Source organism: Nomascus leucogenys, chromosome 17, assembly GCF_006542625.1.
Source record: "Nomascus leucogenys isolate Asia chromosome 17, Asia_NLE_v1, whole genome shotgun sequence".
NCBI classification, from domain to species: Eukaryota; Metazoa; Chordata; class Mammalia; order Primates; family Hylobatidae; genus Nomascus; species Nomascus leucogenys.
The window spans coordinates 19,623,446-19,638,248 of record NC_044397.1 but is presented as its reverse complement, the minus strand read 5'-3'; the positions used below and the strand labels follow the sequence as shown (position 1 = coordinate 19,638,248).

Below are 14,803 nucleotides of genomic sequence, written 5' to 3'. Positions count from 1 at the left end.
TATATAATCTAAAAATAACGACTTTGATATTAGAATAGTTTTTTCAAATATGTGTCCTCTTTCTAGCAGTAATTAGATACCAGAGCCAACTGCCTATTATGGACATATCTAGATTTTAATCATTAAATCAGTACTGGGATAACTGGCTAACCATATGCAGAAGAACAAAACTGGACCCCTACCTCTCACCATATATAAAAATTAACTCAAGATGGATTAAAAGCTTAAGAATAAGAAATCAAACTATAAAAATCATAGAAGAAAATCCAGGAAATACTCTTCTATACATTGGCCTAGGCAAAGCATTTATGACTAAGTCTTCTTAAAATGCAACAAAAATAAAAATTGACAAATAGGACCTAATTAAAGAGCTTCTGTGCAGCAAAAGAAACTCTCAACAGATTGAACAGACAACATACAGAATGGGAGAAAATATTTGCAAACCAAGCATCTGACAAGGGACTAATATCCAGAATCTATAAGGAACTTAAGTCAACCAGAAAAAGAAACAAATAAACCCATTAAAAAGTAGGCAAAGGACATCAACAGACACTTCTCAAGAGAAGACATATAAGTGGCCAACGAACATCATTAATCACCAGAGAGATGCAAAACAAAACCACAAGAGCCAGTTTTGACTCTTTTCCTGGGATTTATATATGGACACTGAAGAAAAGCCTTTTCTTCTCTCTGAGGTCACTAAGCTAGAATGATATAATCAAGCCTGGAGCTGCTCATAGCCATGCCTCCTCTTCTTCCCACCTGCAGCCAGGCCCTAGAGGAAGTTCACATCAATGCACAGACAGGTACTGAGTAAAGAGTTAGAAAGACAGTGAGAGGAATCTGAAGATACCATTTGAGTCACTGAGGCAAGACTCATGCTCTGGATTCCCATTCTTGTAAATCAATTCATTCTCTTTTCTGCCTAAGCTAGTTTGAGTTAGGTTTTGTCAGTTGCTTCTGAAGATTCCTGACTAGTAGACATATCTTCTATGTGTAAGGAAATATGTGTCTTTTTGTCCTCTATAACAAGAGGACATGTATCTAGCTGTTCCAAAGGGTAATCAGTTCTTTTCCCAAACTGATGGCCCATGGAATGTTAATTTCCCACAGGAAGTTAACATGTATACCATAAAAATGTGTTCAAGTAAGTTTGGGAAATACTAAGATAAACAAAGTAAAATAAATTTATTTATGGCAGGAGATTTCAGAATATTTATGATAATATGGTGGAGTGCATTATGAATCTCTAAAAGGAAGACTTGGTGTGCTTATTGCTCAGTTATCTCGTAACAGAAATCTTTTTCAATAGACCCAGTTTGGGAAATAATACTTGCCTTTCCATAAGCAAGCAAGAATGGTCAAGTAAACAAACTGAATGGCGTAGACACATAAGACACTTTCTGCTTTGTATTATAATTTCTGTTTTCATGTCTTGTCTACTAGACTATATATACTTCCTGAGTCTAGTGGCTATGACTTAATCTCCTGTGTATCCCCAAGAACTAGCAGAGTGCCTAAAACACAGAAGATATGCACCAATAAATGAAAGAAACATAGAATAAATGATGAGTGAAATTAAAAAGTGATGGAAAGCATTCTATTGAATATCCTAAGCTGTAGGTAAATAATAGGACACAGGAGTTGGCAAAATAAAAATGTAAGAATAAATTAAATATACATTATTCCTTTAAGCCTGTCTAATTAGTCAGTGAGTATGACTTTGTAAGATATTTAATCATATGCGAAGTTGGAAGAGAAACTGAATTACTGGAGAACAAATCTAGTGTCTAGTTCCTTTTGAGAATAAGGAGCCATGAATGCTAAAAGCGAAACTCAGGCATGACATCCAAGACCATGATACAGACTTGCTAGGATCATGATTTTGGAGGGACAGCACAGGCAGAAATAATGTTGGCTTTCAGAAATTGTTTATCATGAACTGAAATTTAAAAGGCCACTCAGGCAGATCAGCATTTATTTGCCCAATTGCCTCTAATACATTCATTTATTCAGCACATTTATACAAAGTGCCATATATGTAAATGTGTAACAATCATATTTCTGCAAAACAAACCAAAAACCCAGAGCAATTAGAAACACCTATCAAGTAGACAAAGGCAGAGCTTACATCTGGATTTTGAATACTTACAGGCACCTGTCACTTGCCATCATACGAACTCACTAACAAAAGACATCTGCCATTTGATACTAATTGGGTAATTTGCACAGTGACTCTTGAACTCACAAATGGTTTATGGTAGATATAGTTTAACTCCACAATTAATATGTATTGCATTTTAAAAATCTTTACAAGGCCATATAATCATTTTATCAGTTGTGTAAGAAGGGAAATTTTGTTGAGGGTTTACCTCATAACATTGGAACCTTTCTTTAAATTCTTATGCTAATTTTGTTTGTAAAGAAAAAGAAATGCTTTTAAAAGTAAGAAAATGATAAGCATGGGTGATTAGGTTTTTTGGAGAGGTTTTTTTTTCAGCTGAAAAATTCTCATAAGACACATATAATTTCTGATGCCCAAAATTTTCATAAATGTGTTTTCAGAATCACAAATACTAAAGGAGGCATTGCTTTAGTATTGAGCTTTTTAAAAACATGCTAATAAAATATACCACCGTGTTATCAAGTCATAATATTTCAGTCTAGTTCTATCTATTTTTAACTTCGGCTACTTATTGTGAGAACTGATTTTAATTGGTCCTCGTTTTTCTGGAGATAGACATCTGTATGATTAAGATGATGGGACTGGGTTCTCTTCTTTAGCAGCACTGCTGAACCGAGAGGGCACTGAGACCACAAAAGAAACCACAGTCTTCTCCCTTAAACAAATGATTTAAGTAAATAAGATTAATAAAACATGGCTTCTCTAATGCTGTTTGAAAAATCCCCATTACATTCTCTTTCTTCCTTCCCAGATCTCTCAGAACTTCTGTAGAAAGCAAACATCAAAAGGACCAAAGATTTTTGTAGCGATTCAGCCGCCCACAGCAAAGAAGTAAACCTTGATTTTCTTTCAGCCTAGGAAATGATCAGCGAAGAGGCTTCACAAACAGCCTCTTTAACATTTGAGGTTAAAAAAGAAAGTCAGTGGAGCAGAACAGTTACTTTCACAAACGCCTTCGAGGTTTTTTCTTCCATTTTTTAAGTAACCCTTCTAATCCCCCCAGTAAAATATTTTCATTAGCTAAACTTTTTGGCTAGGCATTTTAAACATGCTTTAAAAAAACAAATGATAAAATATATTTATGTATTGGGTGTGACTTTTTCTAGTGCTTTTTTCCTTTGGCTTTCTCAAACGCTGATTTCCTCCGGCTATAGAGTTTCAACTAGCTTCTATGGTGACTCTGCCAAGTCACACCTACCTTAGCAGTTTCCTTTTTGTCTCGGAATTCAGCTTTTGAGATTGAGCTCCGGAATCACTGTTGCTTTTTTTTTCTTTGGAGACAGACAACTCTTACAAAGCAGTTCACTCTAGAGTCCTGCCAAGTGAACCCTGGTGTTGGGATTTCAGGAGGAGAGCCCATCTCCAGTGCCTACTTGGGGAACTCTGTTACCTACACTGTAGTTTTTTCAGGTGAGATGCCAAAGGTTATGTTCAAGAAAGGCAAAGAGAGAGAGATGTGTTGCTTTCACCAACACTCAGACAATAAAGTCAAAAATAGTAAAATTAAATTAATAGGGAACCAACTTTACTGGAAAAGATAAAGCAATAAACTGGACAGAGATTCAGATGAACTTACAAATAATATGTAGATCACAGATAGCCCCCTCTTTTAAAGGAAACATGTATATATCTTCTCGCCAGCTTTATTCAAGTATGCACAGAAATAAACCTCAAGAAACCCTGTCTTTTCCTTTCCTACATTAAGCTAGAGATGTCCATATGGGTCTCTGTTTGGATGTCTCTCTCAAAGGAAACAGAGAAATTGCTAGAGGAGGGTCGTGGGCCAGAGAATAAAACAGGCTTCCAACAACTCACGATTTGTAAACTTTAGTCGGATGTCTGGATTATAATTAAATCTAAAACTTGGAAAGCAGCTGGGGAAGGGTAGACAGGCTGAATGAGAAGTAGGACAGGGTTTACTAAGCAAATCATGGTGTAGGAAAAACAGATAGCTAACTTTTATGAAATTTTATTTTAATAAAGGTTACAATGGCCAAGCATTGGCCATCTAGACACAGCTAACAAAGGACACCAAGAGGTGGTTGTGTCTCTTTGTTCACATTCTACATAGAAAGTAAAGCAGCAGCAGGAGAGACTCCTTAGGAAAAGAGCTCTCTCCCTTCGTGAGAACTTCACAGTAATACAGGTCAGGAAATAAACAGACTTGGCACTCTCATGGGGCCAAACCATGACCTCCAAACAGTAAACCCAAGGGAAAATTCCACTTAGTCCAAGTTAAGCTGACAAAGTGGTATCAATATTGCCCATTAAGGATAGGTTTATTTGCTCTGACCTAAGCTGCTTGGCAATCCCACGGTCTAAATAGAAAAAAAAAAAAAAAAAGGCTTTTTTATTTTCTCTAAAAGCAATAAGCTTATGTCCAAAAGATTATAATTTCTTAGAGATATTGTCAACCCTGTCAATATATGAAAGGCAACTCACATTTTCTCTCCAAGTGACTCTAAATTTTAATCTTTATTATCCTTTCCCAGACGTCACAACTTCTCTCTGCCAGATTCCCTATTATTTCAAGAGACAAGAATATTCCTTAAGGCCTCCTTTTGAATATACATCTTCATGATATCATGTCTCTGGTTTCCCTGAAGACTATCACATCAACAAATCTATCTTGTGCCTGGATTCTAGGCTTTGAAAATAATTGTATCAGTTTAGCCAGGCACAATCAACATTTCTGCCTTATGTGCATTCTTCAATTCCAGCAGAATGTCTTGTTTGCACCGCCCCAATTCTATGCATAAAAGTGTTGATGCAGAAATTGGCATAATTGTGAACAGAGACAAACCTTTCTGCAAATAAGACAACTGTCACTCATGGACCACAGGAAGACTCTATTCTGAGACTGGTGCAACATAACATCAGCTATGGAAGTCCTAGAAGGGTATGGCTTGTGGAGTAATACCCTGATTAGTGTGCACCAAAAGCTCACAGTATTTTTTTTTTAAGCATCTAAAAGCCTTGCTCCTCTAGAAACGTTTAGCGCATTCAAGCCCACACACACTCAGATAGTAATGATAATCCTTTCTTTGTTTGTGGGATTTGGAAGAGCTACAAAGAATAAAAAAAGCCACAATATTTTGACAAAGTGATGCATTCTTCTCTAGGTGTAGTTGATGGAAACTTTTGAACTTTCCCTGTTCAATTGCTAAAACATTATAAATGCAAGAACATTGGAGTATATAAGGCTTTATAGGAATACAACAGATAAAGACACATACTTATTAGGTGTATATGAAGTACCTTATATTTTTAAAATAATCCATTTGCATAAAAATTTACAATTTTACATAAGGTATATCTCCTAATGCTATCCCTCCCCCCACCTCACAACAGGCCCCAGTGTGTGATGTTCCCCCTCCTGTGTCCTAATGTAAATGATGAGTTAATGGGTGCAGCACCCCAACATGGCGCATGTATACATATGTAACAAACCTGCACATTGTGCACATGTACCCTAGAACTTAAAATATAATAAAAATATAAAAAAGATTTTAAAAAATGTACAGTTTTAAAGGTATTCTCTGAAACATTATCAAGACATTTAGTATAAACATGACTTATTACTCAACTAATATTTAAACAGCATCATTCACTTTCTGCACTTCTGATTAAATGAGGAAGGGTGTTGGCAATTTTTTAAAAACTTAAAAATTTCTACCCTCCTGTTTCCAAGCAATATTTGAACTGATATTTAGTATTAAACACAGGTAAAACAACAACATTAAAAATCAAAGACAAGACAAAACCAAGTAAAAGGAGTAGATATTTCCAAGCAATTGTAACAAGTTAATTGTCACAGTTGGGCCATGAATTTGCCTCTCACAGGTGTCAGCATTTGCTCACTAGATGGAACTACTGAAACTCTGTGCCTGTTTAATAGGGTGTTTCTAGACCTGTCTCACCAGCAGGGGCCCTGGATTAATTATACTGTTGTATTTCTCAGAAAGTGGTGAGTAGACCAACTGCATTGGAATCTTCAAGGATGCCTATTTTTAAAATGAGGATTCCTGGGCCTGCCCTAGGCTCTCTGGAGATAGGGTTCTGGAATTTGCATTTTCATATTACCCACCAGGTGACATTTTTGCTCTCTAAAGTTTGGAAACCACTACCTTCCTGGGAATGGTGTCCACCGCATGGGAACTATAGAAAACCCAGCAACAACCAGATAGAAAATTGTTGTAGTGACCAGCCCCTTGGATATTGCTTTATGCTTTGTTATTTCTGCCCTGTGCAGGTAATATATTGAAATGCCTGGTCCACAGTTCACTTGATTTTTTATTTTGAATGGTCCCATGTGCTTGAACTCCTCTGACTATTATGTTATTCTCTTTCCAGCATCCCATCCCCCATCTGCTCATCCACACTTTTTTGGTTCCTTCCACAAGCCCCTGAAAATTGTGCATGTCCCATAACCTGCTGGTTACTCCTGAGCTCACTTTGATAGTTCTGCATGTGCTACAGTCTCTGCTTGTCTCACTGGGATCAATTCACTCCATGCTGGTCCTGGGTCCATCTGAGACCCTCCCTACCCCAGCTTCTAGCCATCAACGCCTACGTATGGACCTACATTGGAGAAATTATCTGTTCTTTGTTCCTGAAGGATATTTCCAGTTCATTGGCTTTATTGGCTTATTCTCTGTATTTGAGGTATGTATCTTATGTTTTTCCCACTTTCTACACACTCTCAGACACAGTTGATTGCCCCTGCTCTTTTCCATTTCCCCCCATATATTCATTGGCTTACATTATCGTCTTATGATGTGCCTCTTAAATTTGACAATTTCATATGAAGGCATATCCAACATTCGGCCTTTAAGTTTATGGTCCTAATTTCTACACTAAACTTATGAATCCTTCAGTCATATGCTTGGGAATTCATCATCGTTTAACATTCATTTACCCCCAAGTAATTCTGTTTGTTCTTGTTCCCTGTGAAGTTTTGCCTTTTTGCTAAAAATTTACGATAATACTCCCCGTCCCTTCTTTGTGGAATTATTAAGGCTCCTGTCAAAAATATTTTCTCCATTTTTGAGAGGTACCCATTTTCCCTAGCTCAGAGCCTCCCTTTCTGGTCACAGACCACTCAGGAAATCATTTTTAAAAGAGCATGGACAGCACATTCTGGCAGTTTTCTATGGTTATGCTGCTTCCAAAGCAATCTGCATGAGTCTTCAGCAACCTGCAAGAAGACAAGATAGAAATACCACCTCCACACTCAGCTCCTTTAGTCTTCTACTCAAGACTTCAAAGTGTTCAGGATGCCTCCCACTTTTCTTCAAACTGATCATACAAGCCAGGACAAGTGCAGAGTGTCCAGTGGGCGCACAAGGCTTAGGATCTCACTTCTGAATTCTGGAAAAGTTTATCAGGGGAGGCAGCACAGCAGATAGAGCACATCAGATCTGTAACACAGGCAATTCCATAGCAACCCATAGGGAATCAAAATTAGCTCCTCATGGGACTTACATGATTTCTTCCATCAGCTGAGGTGCCTGTAAACCCCAGTCATATGCCAGAGCTGCTTCACACTAGCTGGAGGGACTGAGCCAACTGTTACATTTTGGGACCTTTGCAAGCTAGTCGTTAAACACAGGCATTATTAAATTATGTAAATTTACATAAAATCAATTACATTAAAAACAAAGGTAACAAATACTAAAAACTCACCACTTTTTAATTATTTTACTATGTTTTACTATTATCTATGCTCTTGAGATAATTTATATCTACTAAGTCTGTATGGCGGAAATAATATATGAGAGTGTGCCACTGCACATCTCTTCCCATCTCTGTGTTCAGTAATATCAAGTTGGTAATTTGAAATAGGCTACGGTGGGATATTTACAGCACAGAAATCAGCACGTGCTGCAAATCAAGATTTAACCAACCCTCTCCTCCCACCCCCAGCCAGTTGTTAAATATGTACCAGTGCATTATTTGCTGCGCATCCAGCCCACTTAGTATTACGATGGAAAGTACAAAAGTACACCATGGTTATGGGTCAAATTTCCCATCTTTACTTAGAATTTTCTCACTGCCCCCAATCTGTTTTCCTTTCGATATGGTCCAACATGTCTCAAGCCAAGGCCTGTGGAAGCACAACCTATATCAAATAACTTACCTGAATAACGTTCACACTGGCCCTCCTTTTAAAAATCTTCAGAAATTCTTTCATATAAATTTTACGTCTACTTTTTCTCTGCTCAAAGTCCCTGCTCTTTTACCTAAATTGTCTCCTATACCCTACTCTGCACTTGTGTGTTTATGTGTTTATATCTGTGTGGTTGTGTTTATGTGTTCATATCTGTATGTACTAGATAGTAGCTGGGCAGTTACTTCTGATTGACTAACTTTAAATTAAAATATCTGTAATTTAAGCCCACCTTAGTATCTACTAAAACATTAGAAGGTGAGATCATTAACTGTCTTAGAATCAATACTCGAGTCCTTAAGAGGGAATTCAGGAGGTTAGCAAACATTATTAAAAGATCAGAAAATGGATTCAGGAAAATCAAAAGAAAGTAAGACTCTTTATGTGGCAATGATAAGGCTGATGGGGAACTGAAAGTGATCATGGAGAATGATTGGGAATTTTACACAGAGAAGTCTTTGTTCTCTGTTTCCACTCACGGTAAGTCAGGAGAGATTCAACTTACAGCACTTCATCGAAAGAACTGTAGAAGAATTCAATAAGAGAAAATTATCTGAAGGTTTTATTTCTCCTAAAGTTGTTTTTAATCAACATTTTAATCAATGATCCCACAGAAGCTGAATTTGAAGGTAGAGAGTCTAATTACGAAAAAGTCACTCAAAAATATAGCCAATGGAAGACGGGATGTCTGAGTTGTCCCCACAAACAGATATGGACTCTGGCTTTCTAATATCCTACAAAGTTCTAAGCTTAATTGAAGATCTTATTTACTAAGGTTACCCCAAGTAGAGTACATGTATGGTTAAGGGATAAGGATATAAATACCTAAGACACATGATACCAAATCTGACCAAAGAAACATCCTGTCTAAAAGCCCGTTTCTGATAAAGTCACTGAAGTTATTTTGCTGGAGAGCGTAAGAGAGCCTCTAATAAACAACATCCCCTAATACTTCATGAGGTCCTTGTGTTTGTCTAATCTCATTTTGAACCAATTTATGTATTAACCTGCTATGCATAATTTATGTGCAACCTCCGGGTAATTACTTCCCTATTTTTTATTGCCACTCTAATGATAGATATAGTTTCTATAAAAGTTTCTTCCAGTATCCTGGAATTTGCTAAATTTCTGGGTATATATTATAATTTTTTGGAATAGAAAAGGTAAAAACCACTAAATGCATTCATTAACTGGTTAATGCAATTAATTCTAATGAATTAATCAATTCTAATGAATTAATCAATTAATTCAAAAGTCAGAATTAACCCTATTCATGCTCTACAATATTTAAGGCTTCTAGGGACTTTTGTAATTTGGCTTCTACTTATCTATTTAATCTTTTCTCTCACCACAACCTCTGCGCAACCTACTCCAAATGCTTCAACTATAGTAAATTACTAAATTACTTTCAGTTCCTCATGGAGATTTGGCAGGAGGACATTTCCTATTTCTGGAAGGCCTTTCTTTCTACTAAGAAAACACCTGACTCATCCCTGGCACCCCCTACCTGGTTTAAGTGCTACTTCCATGTGTGTCCATAGCACTTTGTGCTTGCCTTCCCCAGGATATCTGAATCTCTCACTAGGCTTTCAGGTTCTTGAAAACAGGGACAGTGTCATTTTTGTCCATCATTGTATCCCAAGGTAGTAGACACTCAATAATAATTATTAAATGTGTAAACCAAATAAGTTGGTGGATTTTAAATAATAGTATCACTGTGTTCTCAGACTAGAGGCCAGTCTATCAACTCTGCGCCTTTGAAGTTGAAGTTGAAGAATGGCTCAATTTCATGGCCATTATATTCATCATTTTCTGAATCATGCCAGGAATCGTGAAGTTTCCCAAATGCAAATTCATGATGATTTTACACACATGTCATTTCACGCCTTTGTTTTCTTTTCCTAATGATGCCTGGGATTTCATTGGACTTTTTGGTTGATATCTTCAGAGAATACTTGAAATAGCTTCAAGGTCATTTTTTTTTCCAGGTTGGAAATAATTTTTGGAATTATCATCCTGTAAGCATGGTTTGTAGGATAGAAAAATCAGAAAGAGTGAACTGAGTTTAAATTTATCTTAAGTTAGATTCTGTATGTCACCAGCAGCACAAATTTTATCTCTTTGTTAAACAGAGCTGAAAAGCTATTGTAAAGTTCAAGAACATCTCCCCTAAGGAACAAAAGCAGGAGAAGACTTCTGTTATGATGAGGGAAATCAAACAAACCTTGATTCTGAAACAGCTTTGTTCTCAGAAAGATGACTTTTTAAGGGAGGAGACCAAAACAAGAGTGAAAAACCAGAGGCAGGGACCTTGGGACCAGTAAAGATTAGTTAAGCATAAAGGGATCTGCTTGAAAGTTATGTATAGGCTTGACAAGGAGAACAGAAGAGTGTCATGGCAGCAAGGTATGAATCAAGAAAACATGTCTTGGTTTATAAGAGACTTTACTTGGTTTTATTCATCTGCTCTAAGGTGTATGATACTTTAAGCTTGGAAAATAATTTTCTTATAGTTTCAATGAAGACATTTTGATATTGCTTTTTTTAAAATTTTAATTTTTATGTATATATTCTTTTGAGACAAAGTCTCACTCTGTTGCTCAGGCTGGAGGGTAGTGGCACCATCTCGGCTCACTGCAACCTCTGCCTCCCAGGTTCAAGTGATTCTCCTGCCTTGGCCTCCCAAGTAGCTGGGATTATAGGCACCCGCCACCACCCCTGGCTAATTTTTGTATTTTAAGTAGAGACAGGGTTTCACCACGTTGGCCAGGCTGGTCTCAAACTCCTGACATCAGAAGATTGACCCACCTTGGCCTCCCAAAGTGCTGGGATTACAGGTGTGAGCCACCACGTCTGGTCTTTGATATTAATTTAAAACCAGTTTTCAGCTTATAAGTTATTTACTTTTCTATAACAGACTTTAGGTGCCTCTAGATGATAGTTTCTAAAATAAAACTCCATTTTATTTTAACTTGGAGTCATTTTAACTCCAAGTCCTGTCTCAAGAAATTATAGGTGAATAATGAAGGTCACTTTATGACAATTATTAGTAAAAATATAGTTATCTGCTTAGATCATTATTGCGAACAAGCAAATTTTTCTTTTTCTTTGAAAATAAAAAGGGTCAAATGATATAAATCATCCACTTTTGTCTCATGATAATTAAAGATTGGTGCTTAAAGCATAAACATCTATTTTTCTGCCTCTCTCCATGAACTAGCTTTCTTAATGATTTTAATCAAATGTTCAGGTGAAATGGCATTGATTTTATATCATGAGGCTTTGAAAAGCAGCTCAAGAGGGTTGAGACACATTCAAACTAGTCATTGTGGTGGTGATCACAGATCATTGTGATGGCAGGGACAGGATAAAGGAAGATTCTGCACTCTGGTCCAAAAAAAATCAGCTGCACAAGGACAGGGCTGGCGACACAGAGTTTAGTGGCGCATGTTTAAAGATGATCATTATCTAGGTTCATGCCCTGAAATTGGTTTTTACATCTCACTGGTTTATTTTAGTCTGAACAGACCCATTTTTTCCCATAATATTAAGTTTTTTGAAGCACTTAAGGAATGCTGTTTAATTTAAAGTCTTGTAGGATGTTCCTCATTTTTGATTTGTCTGATTATTTCCTCTTGATATCCAGTTATTTACTTTGGTTCCTCTTTCCCCTGAATTTCCTGTAAACAGTAAGTTGGGTCTTAAACAGGGGTTGACACACTATGACCCTGGGACCAAATCCAATCTACCGCTTATTTTTATAAATAAAGTTTTATTGGTACATAGCCATACCCATTTGCTTATATATTGACAGAGCTGAGAAGTTGTGACAGAGACGGGATGGCCCATGCAGCCTAAAATAATTATGATCTAACTCTTTCCAAATAAAATTTGCCAACTCATTGACTAAGAAATTGATTGGCTTCAGGTAAAATATTTTGGCACCAGGGTGATGTACTTCATATTATACCATCATGAGGCACACTGTCAGGTTGCCTCACTATTAGTGATGCTAAATCAGTACACTTGGTTAAGGTAGTGATAGCCAGCTCTCTCCATTGTAAAGGCATACTTTTTCCCTTTTAATTTAATAATTCATGGAGTTATACTTGGTTCTGTGTAAATGTCCAATTTTCTGAAAAATTCTTTACCTAAAAGTTTCACCATCCATTGATGATCTAGAATTATTACATTAGGAAATAAAAAATGTTATTTTCTAAATCTATCATTTCTTCAGCATTTATTAGCTGACACAATAAAATAGCCTAAACTCACCCTATAATTTCCCTGCCCCAGACCTGGAATCAGCCATTTGTTTCCCAATTAGCCTGGTTCCTTCAGGTGGGAATTAATGTCTGGAAATCAATATCTAGATACTAGGTATGCTCATTGTCACTGGAGTGTCATTGTTTCTAGGCCCTTACTGTGATGCTTTCTAGAGAGAGAAAAATTTACTTAAAAATTGTAAGTTCTTATTTATATTTTCATTTTATATTTAATATCACCGTTTTGAAATTTTCATTTAATATTGGTATTTTTCTTTTACACTGAGTCCTAGTCCTGTTAATATTAATATGGCAATTTATATGTTTTATTCTACTGCAAATTTAAAATATTTCGAAGTCTCAATACCAGTGTTACCATTAATAATAAACCTAAGGAGTCAAGTTTAGGATTTCTTTCCAGTACTTTTTCCCTAAGAATATATCCAAATAACATATACAGATTACTGTTTTCTTTTATTCGTTACTATTTTTTTTTTGGAGACAGGGTCTCACTCTGTCACTCAGGCTGGAGTGCAGTATTATGATCTTGGCTCACTGCAACCTCCACATCCCAGGCTCAAGTGACCCTCCCACCTCAGCCTCCTGAGTAGCTGGAACTACAGCTATCCGCCACCAACTCTGGCTAATGTTTTTGTATTTTTTATAGACACGGGGTTTCACCATGTTGCCCAGGCTGCTCTGGAACTCCTGAACGTAAGCAATCCACCCATCTCAGCTTCCTAAAGTGCTGGGATTACAGGTGTGAGCCACCAAGCCTGGCCCAGAGTTTTCAAAAGTTACTTAAAATAGTTTTCTTTCCTCATGTGGTTATATTATCTTACTTGGGAGGGGTTAAAAAAACATTCTTATGACAATTGGGGAAATTTGAATATGGCTAGATACTAATTGATATTATGGAATTACCATTGATTTTCTTAGGTATCACAATGGTATCGTGGTTAAGTAGGTAATTGTCCTTATTCTCAGTTAATTCATGTCAATGTAGTGATAAAGTGTCATGATGTCTGCAACTTTCTTTCAAATGGCATGGCATAACAAAGTGTGTGTGTGTAGAGAGAGAGAGTACAAATGATGAAGCAAATCGGGCAAAATATTAAAAATTAGTAAAACTGGGTAGAAATTATTCGCACTATTCTTATAACTCTTCCTTCGCTTGAAATTGTATCAATAATTAAAATTTAGAGAAAAAGGTGGGAGAGAAAGAAAAATATTATCATTGTTCCATATGAATTTTTTAAAGTGTTCCATACACATATGCATGAACACTTTCCCACTTTGGGCAAAATTAATGTATGTGTCTTGGGGAAAGAAGCTTATAAGTTTGCTCTGTTTTAGCAGAAGGGTCAGACCATACATAAAGCTCTGAGTGTTATACTGTGGAAGTGAATAGGCAGAAAGGAATGCCATCAGATGAGAATGTTGTCTTAGGTTTAATAGAATGTCAAGTTTTCTCAGCTTTCCCTTCATTTCAGTTCAGTTTTTCTAAAGGCGAGATAGAACCCAAATATGTAAGAATATTTTGCTTTTAAACAGCAATACTAATGTTCCCCGCTTCTTCCACCATCCTGCTAGACCTGGGGTCAGTACGCATTTTGTGGAAAGGGTGCCAAATAATAAATATTTCAGGCCTGCAGGCCATACAGTCTCTGTTGGCATTTATTCAACTCTGTCACTGCAGCACACGAAAGCAGCCAGAGACAAACAAATAAGCTTGGCTCTGTTCCAATAAAACTTTACTTATGGACACGGAAATTTTAATTTCATATAATTTCTACACAACACAAATTCTTTTTTTATCTTCTTTTTTTGACCATTTAAACATGCAAAAACATATTCTTAGCTTGCAGGCAATACAAAAAACAGGCAGAAGGCCAGATATGGACTAACCCAGAGAACAAAAGGGAAAACTTAAAATTGAATCTTTGTGTTGGCTGCCCTTTAGCTACCTAGCTTAACTTTGGTGAAGGAAAGGGGCTCTCTTAGATGGTGTGACAGATCTGAGCAGCACTATACTCTTAAGCCATTCAGCAGAGAGCAGGAGAGTCCTCTGAGACCTCCAAGATTAAAGAAGTCCATGAGCTGCTGTAAGTAGGGAGGCTTGCTTCAAGTTTGTAATCAGCGTGATTGGAGTCATAATGAAGGTAATGGTAACGGGAACCGTGG

The 14,803-nt window shown here is 36.8% G+C and overlaps 1 protein-coding gene across 1 annotated transcript in view; it reads right to left on the bottom strand.

Moving 5' to 3' along the window:
* CCDC148 (coiled-coil domain containing 148) overlaps positions 1-14,803 on the bottom strand; it is a 297,456-nt gene that overhangs the window by 18,950 nt on the left and 263,703 nt on the right. The window lies entirely within an intron of this gene.